The following is an 11,901-nucleotide window of genomic DNA, read 5'->3' as shown; positions in this document are numbered from 1 at the left end:
AGGTAAATAGATGTGTCTGAGTTATCTCCAACAGCTGGATGCATTTTTGGGAGACCACATATTCAGTTTCCATTTGTGAATGTCTCTGTCCTGGTCCTGTTCAGCTTGTCTGACACCAGGTTTTACAGTGATGGGATGTAAGGTGCCTGAAGAGAGCATTTTTGCTTAAAAATTATATCCCAGGCTACCATGGCTGGTCTGTATAAAGTGTAATATATGGTTCACTCCTATTTGTTTATGTACCACAGTACTGTGGTGTTGTCTGTAACCATTTTTAATGGTCCTGGGGATCATAGATGTGTGAGTGAGCTGACATCATTTATTACTGGCAACATCTCTTTTATGGTTATGTGTTTTGTTCTGTCCTTTTTGGTATATAAACCCTGCACTTTTACTCCCATAGACACCCCTCCCCAAGCAATGTTTGAGGAGCCTATAGTTACAGACATTATGTTGGAGGTGCAAGGAAGGAAAAATATAGGTTCATAGGTTCATAGGGTCATACTAGGCTATCTGCCCTAGGGCATTTATAAGCCTAGCCAGAATGTGTTTGGCTTTCGCCACCCATTTTAAATTAATTTTGCTATGCCCTTTTTCGAGGTTAGTATACTGTGCCTCTGTCTAACAGTGACACAAAAGTGATACCTGGGTTAAACCTATGATCTCCCATCCACTCATCAAGATTACTCTTGAAGAGAGTCAATGAGGGACTCTGCCTAACCTGGACTGGGATTTTATTCCAGAGTGAAGGGAGCCTCTGGGTTATGAATCTGTCCCTCCAGAATGTCCTATTTATTTCAGTGCTGAGGTTCAAGTCTCTTGAGCGCGTAGCTCGATGGGATTTGGATTTTCTGAGGTGCAGCATGTCCATTAATTCCGGGTTGGACATGGCTTTATACGTCAGGCACAGATCGCCCCTGAACAGGCGGTATGCCACTGAGTAGAGCTGGAGTTTCTTTAACCGGGCAGCATATGGCATCTGTTTGAGCCCTTTGATCCTCTTGGTGAGGTACTTTTGGGGTCTTTCCAGTTGCTGCATGATAATATGAGACCTAGATTCAAATCCAAATCCCAAAAAAGGATTTTGGAAAGTCAGGGGATGTTGATGTTGGAACATTACTGAAGTTAGGCACTACTGAAGTGTTTTCATGTAGAATCTGGCTAAAGGAATCAAGAGAATCATGGGTGCCATGAAACATAGTATCCTGAAAAATTATTTTGTTGACGCTTTGCTCTGAGTGGAAAAAAAGTCAGGAATAAATATAGATATAGATACAGATACAGATACAGATACAGATACAGATACAGATACAGATATAGATACAGATCTTCTTTTTCCTGTAAAAGAAAATATGTTTGAACTGAGGAGTCTAGGAGACAACCCATGAAACCCTCTTGTGGAAAGGATAAAACAAGACTTTTGGATGTTCTCCTGAAACCCTTGTCTGAGAAGGATGTCCCGTGCCCAAGTGAGAGATTCCTGATGCATAGAAAAAGAAAGTCCAAAGATAAGCAAGAAATCTAGATAAGTAAAATGTGAATACATTGCTATCTTCAGTAAATGATCACTAGAGACAGTGAATACACTTGGAGCAGTGAATAGCCCAAACAGTAGTGCAGAGAACTGAAAGTGTGTTCCAGACACAGAAAACCTTAACGAAAGTTTAAAGTCTGATGCCATAGAAATGTGATGATAAGCATCTTTCAAATCTAGGGTCACTAAGAAACTTAAGGGGGGGGATGACAGGTAACAAGTCATGAGGGGATAACATGCTGAACTTTGGAACTTACATAAAGTGGTTTAGAAAAGGAAGATCTAAAACTGATCTCCATGAAACGTCCTTCTTTGGTGCCAGAAACATTCTTATATATAACATTTTCCATTTTTGAGAAGGAGAAACATCTAGTTAGGAGATGCTAAATGACCAGAGAGAAAAAAGAAATTTGATCTGCCAGTTGAAAAGGAATTCTTTGAAAAGGACGTACACATTACTACTGACATCTGTATCCATGGCAAATCACTTTCAAAACCCATTTGTCTGAGACTATCTGTTCCCAAAGAGAAATAGACCCATCTTTGGAGAAGACTTAAAGGCTTACCTTGGTGGGAATGGGGAGTAATCACAGGATCTTAGGATCATAGGAGGCTACTGGGCTATTGACCCAGAGTTCATTTCAAGCCTAGCCTTTTCATCCCAATGTAATACCATAGATACTCTAATCAGTAACCAGGATTGTGTATAGTAATGCATGCCCATGTCCAGGATGGTTTTGGGCTCTATCCCATATGAATTTTAAGTGCCCAATCCACTCGTCCAGGTTCCTTTTGAACAGTGTCATAGAGGTGCTCTGCTTCATATGAATTAGCAGCCTATTCCAAAGATACAGCAGTTGCTGTGAGACAAATTTGTCCCTCCAGCACATCCTATTCAAGTCACAGGCCATATTTAGGTCCCTGGAACAGGTAGCACTAGTCCCGTTTGATTTATGGATGTGCAGCAAATTAATTTAGTTTGGGTCAGAGACTGCTCTGTAAGCCAGGTATAAGTCTCACCTAAGAAGTCTATAAGACACAGACTATAGTGACAGGAACTATAGTCAGTCTGTGTAAGGCACATGGTGGAGTCCCTTGATCATCTTTGTTAGAAACCTCTGAGATCACTCCAATTACTGCAGGTGCTTTGTACGGTACATGCCAAAAGGGCCATTATTCTCAATTATGTGCCAGATTAGTGACGAGTATAGAGGAGTTATAACCTCCTTGGCTCTAGAGGCTTTCCCTTTGCTAATCAAGTGTGCTACGTAGAAAGCCTTCCTTACTACAGTAGACACATGGTGGTCAAATTTAAGGTCACAGTCTACTTTTGATCCCAGATCCTTTACCACTTCCTAGGTACATAAGGTATTGTTGTTAATTTGATAGTGTGAAGGGACATCGTTTTTATTGAAGGGAATTATAATGCATTTCTTTGCATTTAGTTTGAGACCATGACTAAGACATCAGTTGTTGGTCTGCATAAGACCCTCCAAGTATACTGACATAATTTGGGGATTCAGTAATTGCACCCAGTTTCCAGTCATCTGCAAACATGGTCAACCACAGCCTCTTAGTTTTGGCCTGAACTTCTGAGAAGTATATACCAAACAGTAGGGGACCCAGCAGTGACCCTTTTGGCACCCCACTGGTGATGGGTCTGCTGGTTGATGTGGGGTCACCCACTTTGATAGTGTGTTACCAGTTTGTGAGCCAGATGGCAACCCATCTCACAACAAAGGAGTTTACATTCAATTTGCTAAGTTTATTGATAATGCCTGAGTGTGGGATTGTGTTGAAGGCCTTTGCCAAATCGAGGTATGCTGTGTGCACAGATTCACCCTTGTCAAAGGCCCTGGTCACATTTAAAGAGAAATCTACCAGGTTTAGCAGACAGGATCTGCCTATGATGAAGCCAAATTGGGTTTGATGCAGAATTTGGAGGTTGCCTATGTCTCTGTTTATGACGCCCAAGATGATACGTTCCATGGCCTTACAGATTAGGCTGGTCAGGTTTATGAGTCTCCAATTCCCCAGGTCTGTTGGTAAGACTCCTTTATGGAGGGGAATAACTGCTGCTGTTCTCCATTCTGCAGGGATGTAGCCTGTGCTTAGGCTGTCATTGACTAGGGTACTTAATGGTGATGCTAGTTCATGTTTTAGTTTGTTTAGAAGACAGCCTGGGATGCCATCTGGCCCCATAGATGCTGTGTTTTTTGGCTTAGACAAGGCTTTAATGATTTGCTCTTCAGATATGCAGGGTGGTGCGGAGTTGGGGCAAGGTTTGGGATATGTCTGGAGGGGATAAGGGAGTGAAATTTCACCAAGTCTGTCTGCCAGCAGGTTTGTTATCTCTACAGGATCAGTGTGTGTGATACCGTTAGTCACTAGTTCTGGACATGGTTGGGTCCTACCTTTTAGGCTGCATATGCAGCTGTAAAAGGCCTTATGATCATCCTTGTCTGCGACTGCTAAGTTTTTCTCAAAGTTACACTTAGAAAATTTGACATTTTATCTTATTTGCCTGTTGAGACTGAGGTGGGTGCTTTTCCATTGTTAGGACCTCACCTTAATTTTTCCTAGACAGCAACTTTTTGCATTTGTTGTAAAGTCTGTTGATACTGGAGAGTCTACCAGGGTGACTTGTTTTTACTTGGGGCTCTGGCTTTGATTCTCTCTCTGGAATGGCCGAGTCTGTACACTTGCAGTTACCACTTCCAGCTAGGGTTGGGCTCTGGAAAGCATTTATACTGTCCCCTAGAAGGCTATAGTTTGCCTTGGTGAAATATTTTAGTCTGACTTCACCCTATGTGAGTTTTGGAGTTAGTGCCAGTTCGAAGGCAACTGATCTGTGGTCAGATTTAACTAATGAGGGTCGGACAATCATGGTGGTACATCTGTTTGTCATGTTAGTGAGGTCTGGATCTATTATGTTTGTTACTCTTGGTGAGGTTTGAACAATTTGTTCCAGGGCATTTGAGTTAACAAAGTCAAGGGACTTTTATGCTAGTAAGTTAGGGTTAGAGTAGGTTTCCCAGTTGATGGTGGGATAATTGAAATCCCCTATGAACAGAGTGTTTGGCAATATTTGGATTGACTCTGGTTTGGTCAAGTAAGTCTCATGCGCATCATGAGCCATGGGGGGGATCTATAACTAGCTATGACTTGAATGGGGGTCTTACCCACAGTAATATGAACTTGGAGTAACTCGATGGAGTTGTTCTGTATAACTAGTCGGAAGGTGAATTTATCTATAATATAGACAAAAACACTGCCTCCTTTGGTTCTCAAATGTTTGTTTTGCAGTCTGAAGGTGTACTAGACTGAGCTACTCTCTGAGGCATTGAACAGGGTTTCTGTGACTGCATAGACATCTACATTCTCCAGTGATAGGAGTACTTCCAGTATATTCAGTTTTTGGTTTAAGCTCTTAGCATTTAGCAGCATAATCCTTATTTTGTTATGAATGGCAAATTTCACATCCGCAGTTTTATTTTTGAGACCTTACCTAAAAAAAGGCACTATGACGATGCCAAGATCCTTTGCCAGCAGCCAAAAGCCTAGTGGTGCCAGGTGCAAACCATATCTGGCAAAGCAGCAAGGTTTGTTGACCATGTCATGCCAGGTTGACAGAAACTGAATCCATTTGGAATGACACCAAAAACTAAGCCAATTATTGAAATTTATCATTTTTTGTTTATCCTGTGACATCATTCTAGGTGATGGTAATATGCTGCTCAAGGCTAGGGACATACCTGCCTGGGGCACATACTGAGAGAGCTCAATCATGTCTATCCTTATATAGTCCAATGAGCTATATCTCAGGTCATTCTCTCCAACATGAGCTATGACAGAGTCATAATGGTAGTTGTTGCCAAGAGACCAGAGTGCATGTGTGATCTGACAAATTCTGGCATGGGACAGGCAGCTGACTGTGACTTTCTCCTTATCTAACCTGGTGAGTGGGAAATTCATATGTCTCATTATGGAGTCTCAAATAGCAAGAAAATGTGGTTTATGAGTGTTACGCCTTAAGGGCTTGGTAGATGAGACACTGGTGTTGCTATGTGTCTTGGGTGCTATGGGAACTGTGTTAGTTGTAGCAGTCATGTGTCTTGGAGGTCTCTGGTGTTTTGGTAATTTTTTTGAAAGAACCTCCACTTATGTTGATTTATGTGTTGGATGCATACTATGAGTATGAGTACAATGTGCATGAGTAGTGGTGGGTGAGTTGACAACCTCTATAGAGTTACTGTTTTGAGTGCTAGAGTGCAGAGATTCAACCTTCTTGATGTAGATACATCTCACGCACTCTGTACTAGAGTGAGTTATTAGTAGAGGGTTGTCAGTGTACATGCTGTACCACTTCTTAACTATCCTGTTTTTCATGGTCATATAACTCTAATCTACAAAAGAGACCAAAGACTAATTAGTCAGTTTCAATCCTCACTTAATACTTTGACTGTACAAATGATACCATTTTTGTTTTTTACTATGTATTTTGTACAAATCTTTACTTATTCTCTCGTCTGTACAGTTTATACTACTCTTATATTTTTGTATAAATGCATTGCGGAGCTTTTCTCCCCAGATCTCCACTGAAAACGGGTTCTCTCTGGCCCAGTGGACTTTCCCAATAAACCAAATGGAAATTAATAAAAATAAATAAATGCGGTAGTTGCTACACTGCCTCAGTAGACCTAAGTCAACAAGGATGGCAGGAGAAACAGAGGTAGTCCAGCTGTTCATAATGCTAGGTTTGAAGAACTGTTATTACAATGGGGGTGCTTTCAGAACTGATCTATGAGGTGGTCTGTAGATGGATGTTACTGACGGGGTTTTTGGCCAGTGGTTTAATAGGTCCCAGCTCTCTAGCCATACTTTTCAGACAGGAAATGTACTAAAGATGAGGACTGCACTAATGTACTACAGCTGTATCTAAGGTTCCTAGGTTCATAGGTTTGTACTAGGCTAATGGCACTGGAGCCTTTACAAGCCAAGCCCATAGGATTACCCAAGCATCATATCATGCCACCCGTTAAACATTTCCTGAACTAAATGATGCCATGTCCTATGAATGTCTGAATCTGTAGTGTTCCTATATCAGCAAGACTGCTAGTAGGACAGTGGGCACTTCTCATAAGCAGGACTAAAGTCAGTCACTGCAGACCCCCCCCCCCCCGCCTTTGGGACTACAATACACAATACAGTTTATATGCGAATTAGAGCAAAAAAGTCTCCCAATTAGAATGTACTGATTTAAAAAAAAAACATGGTTCTCAATTTATAGTCAGTTATAAAATGTATCATTCTTATAAGCAGTCTCATGTAAATACAAAGATAAAACTAATACAATTACAAATGTAAGACCTAATTGCACTTAGGCAAGCATGATTTGGAACTGGCTTTCATTATAACAGTTAAAAAGTACGTCCTTAAATTTAAAATAAAAGCAGTGATTTTCAGTAATATTTTCTCTCTGACTGTATTGCTGCAAAACACTTCTTGTACTTTTCAAAAGAGGATGCTGTTAGAAAGCTCTGTTGCATTTTTTGGAATTCCAGCCCAAATCTCAGACTCAGTACCACAATGACCCTTCCCACGGAGGATTTTGAAGTAGCCATTATGACCCCAGTCTGTATTCCATGAGTTAGCAGCCAGCCAGTAAGGAGTGTTGTTTTCAATGCTCCAGCCCAAGATCTTAATAGCATGACCCCCGACTGCTTCTCCAGTGTGATGCTGGTACGCACCTGATTTATACAGCAGGAAGTCCTCATACAAAGTGAAGGCCCCCTCCACAGGTCCATTCTTATAAATTTCTTCCATTATGTTTCAGGAGAAGAAGGGACACTATAGGCAGATCCACCGAAATCTTGTCCTTTTCATATGAAGTAGTATAACCAACATCTCACTTTTTCACACAGGGTGGCGTGTCACCTCCTTTTCCAGAACATGGTGGCTGTAAGCCATTCATGTGATGTTCACAGGGAGGAATAGTATATGGCCTGCAACCTATGCCAGAACCATACAGCCCCGCGACACCAAGCCACTTTCAGTCCAGTACTGCCATGCACCTGGTGGATAGCCACCATTGCATCCCATTCCACACTCAAAGCTGCAGCATAAAAGCAGATCTTCAGCAGATACCTCCACATTTTGCTTTCCCCCAGAGTGGATGCAGACACAGTCAGATATGGACTCTAAAGCACTGAATGCCCAACATGAGCCACAAGATCCCTGATCCCAGATCTCTTGGATTGTTGGACAATTGCGCCACTGAGTTCGTGAATCAAAGTTATCAGGGAGCTTCACTTTTCCAGAATAGGAAGTCTTTAAAGACAATTTTGGACCATGCAGAATTGTACCACACAAACGCTTCAAATAACTCTGATCCACATTGTAAAAGTTTAGTCCAGCCTTCCATGTACTATTTAATTTGTTAATGTGGTTGATTATATCCTGTGACCAGGTGGAGGAAGATGGCAAGCTTCGAGAGTTGGAAAAACCCAGGAGGAGACAAACTGCAACTAATGAAGGCCACATGATGGATGCTGGCACAACGTAAATGGAAAATGAAAACTGCAGCTGATCATCACGACCTTGTCTGTATTCCTCCCAAGCCTGTCTACCACACCACGACTAGCTCAACGTCTGTTTTCCCTGTAAGGGAAAAGCTGTCGAAATTATCTGCCTGGCTAACTTAAAAAAAAAACTTTTAAAAGTTCAAAAGAACTAATGAGGGTGCCTACTCCAAGCCACAGACTCACCCTTTACCAGACAGGTTCCAATCAGCACACTTGTCTCACAAGGGTGCAGAATGGCCCCTTCTAATCAAAGATGGCTTAGAAAATGTGCTTAGAGTACAACAGCTACTACAAACTGACTCAGATGCAGCAAACCAGCATCTGGACTATGCTACAACTGTTAGCTACACTAATTTAGACAATAAACACTAAAAATGATTAACACAACAGAAAAACAGAGGTAAGACACTAAAAAAGGCTTTAAGCAGCAGAAAAACAGCAAGGAGACACTAAAGAATGTTTTAAACAGAAAGCAAATCAGTTATTTAAAGCACTGCTTGGTGGGAAAACAGAACAAATAGAACAGATGCTTAGCAAACAGTGAAAAGTAGCAACAATTACCTTACAATCAATGAAAAGAGCAAAAAAGCTTTGCAAAAAGTGAAAGCAGCAACAAAATATGTTTTAACAGGCACGGTAATGCAGTACAAACAATGCAGTTTAGTTTACAGTATTAAAATACAGTATTAAATAAGAACACAATAAAGAGTGGAGTAAATAGTTTAATCATGCAAAAAAAAAAAAAAACAGGCAACTTATGTTTTTTGGGAAGCTCAGAAGCCTCTAGACAACTGAGATCTCAACTCAAAGTTGTGGTTGGTAGCTTACCTCAGATTAGCTTGGTTCAAACAAGCTGTAGACAATCATTTAGACATTTTGGGCTGTTCTTGTTTCTGGGGAGCTGCTCTTTTCTTTTTGGTGCCCCTTTGCTGTTGTTTTTTAAATGTCTTTTTGACAATAATTTGCTGTTTCTGCTTATTCTTTTTATTTAAACTGGTGCAGAAGTAACAGTTACACCCTTGACAAATTTGGAGAAAGAAGGCTGAAAAATCTGAGAAACTCTCTGAATCAGCTTCTCTCTCTCTCATTACACTTTTTAGGAGCTGTGCAGCAGATGGCACAAACACCTTTATATCTAAAGGTGAATTCACAGTTTCAGCTTTAACATCCTTGGGTAGGTTTTGAGTATGCAAGTAAGCAAACCTTCTCATAACAAGTCCAGTAGCATTGATCTGAAAGAGGTATCAGCTGAATCATTAAGGTAATGTAACTCTTAATAAAAACACCTTTCCCTAGTCTTAATTAAATTATTTCACAGAACAAACTTATTTTTATAATAAAAATAAAATGTGAAAATTTTTTCCTGTACGGAACTTATCTGCCTTTTAGTGGAAAACTGTAAGCCAACCAATGAGCCTCGAAACATGCAAGAGGATCACTCTTCAGCTTAGCACCCAAACCACTGCTTTCTGCACTGCTGTTCAACCTTACAATAGTTTAGGTATGTGGAAAGTACCCTAAATCTTCAAACTCTGTCAGTCAGTTATAACCTATGTAGATCAGAGTGTATGTGCTGTATCTTTAAGAAGCATATGAAGGACTAAGCATGCACAAATAAATACCGTGCATGTGCTATTCCCAGTGCCATTTTGAGAGTGTAGCCACAGAGTGAACATGCATGATTGCAGTAGTTAGTTTGCATATAAGTTTCAACAGGATAAGCAGTGTCCCCAAAACCAAGGCTCTTCAAGAAATAAATCTAAATCAGTCAGTCTATACCACAGAAAATGAATTTATTTAGCGCTTTCATCTTGGTTAACACCAAGACTTCATCAGAATAAAAAAAACACACCAAGCAAGAGCTTAAATAAAATGCTTTGTTTAGACAATCATTCGAATGTGTAGATTTTAAAAAGTTCAGATTTGGTATTTTAGAAGTTGTATATAGATCTTCAAGAGGGGGCTGGTGGGAATTGGATACTGAATTATGCGAACTAAAATGGCAATTTTTATTTTGTTTATTACTTGAACCTGGTCTTAGTGAAACCTTGTCTATAGCCTCAGTTTTAAAGTATAGGGCTTTGACCAGATGAATTTATCATATAAAATGAGGTCTGTCTTTTTAAAAGAACAAACTTTGTTTTAATTATTCAATTGATTAAGTGGTTAATTGATCAATTATATTTAAGCTCTTGCTTGGTGTGTTTTTTTATTCTGATAAGGTCTTGGTATTAACCAAGAAAAAAAGTGTTAAAAAAATTAATTTTCTGTGGTGTAGACTGGCTGATTTGGATTTATTTCTTGAAGAACCTTGGTTTTGTGGACACTGCTTATCCTGTTGTATTTTCTGATGTTCGTGATGCAAGGGTGATATATTCTATCTTTGTGACTGCATTTGTGAATGTTTTTGGTAGAATTGGTGTCCTGAAGCCTTTTTTCTTTGGTATATATCAGCTAATACTTGCCGCAGCAGGTTTGTTTTTGATTTTACAATGCAAAAGCCGGGCTGTCATGGGCAAGGTGATCGTTTTAATGGAGTGGATGCTATGGAAGTATTTAGAGTGAATAAATCGCACTCAGAAGTGAGCCTAACACAACTTTTGGCCATTTTAAATCAGCAAAACAAGAATTTGGCTTGTATGATGCAGAGACTACAAGATCCATCATCCTCTGCGTCTGCTAGTGATGACCGTTTGATGACAACTACACATAATCAAGGGGACTTTTTATTTCCTACTTCCAGTAACATGAATGCTACTAGTGTGAGTAGAAAAGGGGCTGTGGAGCATCTAAGCCCAAAAACTAACTTTCATGAATGGATTAAAAAGGATTTCAAGTTGTTTGGGGCCGAAACAGAAAATAAACCAACGGAACAATGGCCGAGGACATTAAATAAAAAACTTTCTGACTTAGAACAGAAGCTCACTAAGGTGAGAAATTTACAGTGTGACAATTCCTGTTTAAATTAATGCCTGAAGCATAAGCAAGTGCCTAAAGGCTTATACCTTTATAAATTTCCTACAGGCATTAGTTTAAAAGAAAATGATAAAAAAAAAAAATGATAAAAAGGAATTAGTTGTAATGTTTGACCGGTTCGGTTTGGAACATGTGCATTTTATTGTTGGTTTAAATAACACATGTATTAATGAAATTTTTGATGAAGTTACTGTTCTGAACAACAAAATTACTGAAGATTTACTGTTTGATTTAAATATTGACAAATATGATAACATGTTCAAACGTATTGACTGACAAGTGGCTGTTAACATGGATAGGACAAGAAAAAAAAACTTAATAGAGATAAAGATGAATATAAGAAAGGCACAGCCTATCCTATGCCTAAAGTTTATAACCAGTTTTCTGGTTTAGCAGACAATAACAGGACAGAATATGTGGAAGAAAAGTAGTAGAGACAGAGAATAGTGATGTAGTTGATATAGCACATTGTAATGAACAGGAATTTTCTGAGCAGGAACCCCTTAGTAGATCAGAAATGATAGGGAACTGCAACAGACAAAGAAATGACAATGCAAACAACTTTAATTCTTTTCATTTCACCCCAACACCTCAGTTTACTTGGAACCACCCTAGGGGACAGCAATGGGGAGGTACAGGAATTGATTTCAGACATTGAATGCTTAGTTAAGAAAAGGGTGGTTGTTAATAACAATTCCCAAGGAAATATCAAAGTGTTGAATGATGGGACAATATTGAGTTTGCAAGGCTTCAATATTTTCAATTATACCCATTTAGAAATTAATCAGGAGCATTTTTCTCTTTTTA

The 11,901-nt window shown here is 39.6% G+C and overlaps 1 pseudogene; it reads right to left on the bottom strand.

Annotated features, from left to right (window-relative positions):
- Positions 1–7,048: 7,048 nt before the first annotated feature.
- LOC122797725 lies at positions 7,049–8,077 on the bottom strand (annotated as a pseudogene).
- Between the last annotated feature and the right edge of the window lie 3,824 nt (positions 8,078–11,901).

This window comes from Protopterus annectens, chromosome 3.part1 (assembly GCF_019279795.1).
Source record: "Protopterus annectens isolate FY-2018-M chromosome 3.part1, PAN1.0, whole genome shotgun sequence".
Classification (NCBI taxonomy): domain Eukaryota; kingdom Metazoa; phylum Chordata; order Ceratodontiformes; family Protopteridae; genus Protopterus; species Protopterus annectens.
The sequence above is the reverse complement of the archived record's forward strand: the minus strand, read 5'-3'. Positions and strand labels throughout refer to the sequence as shown.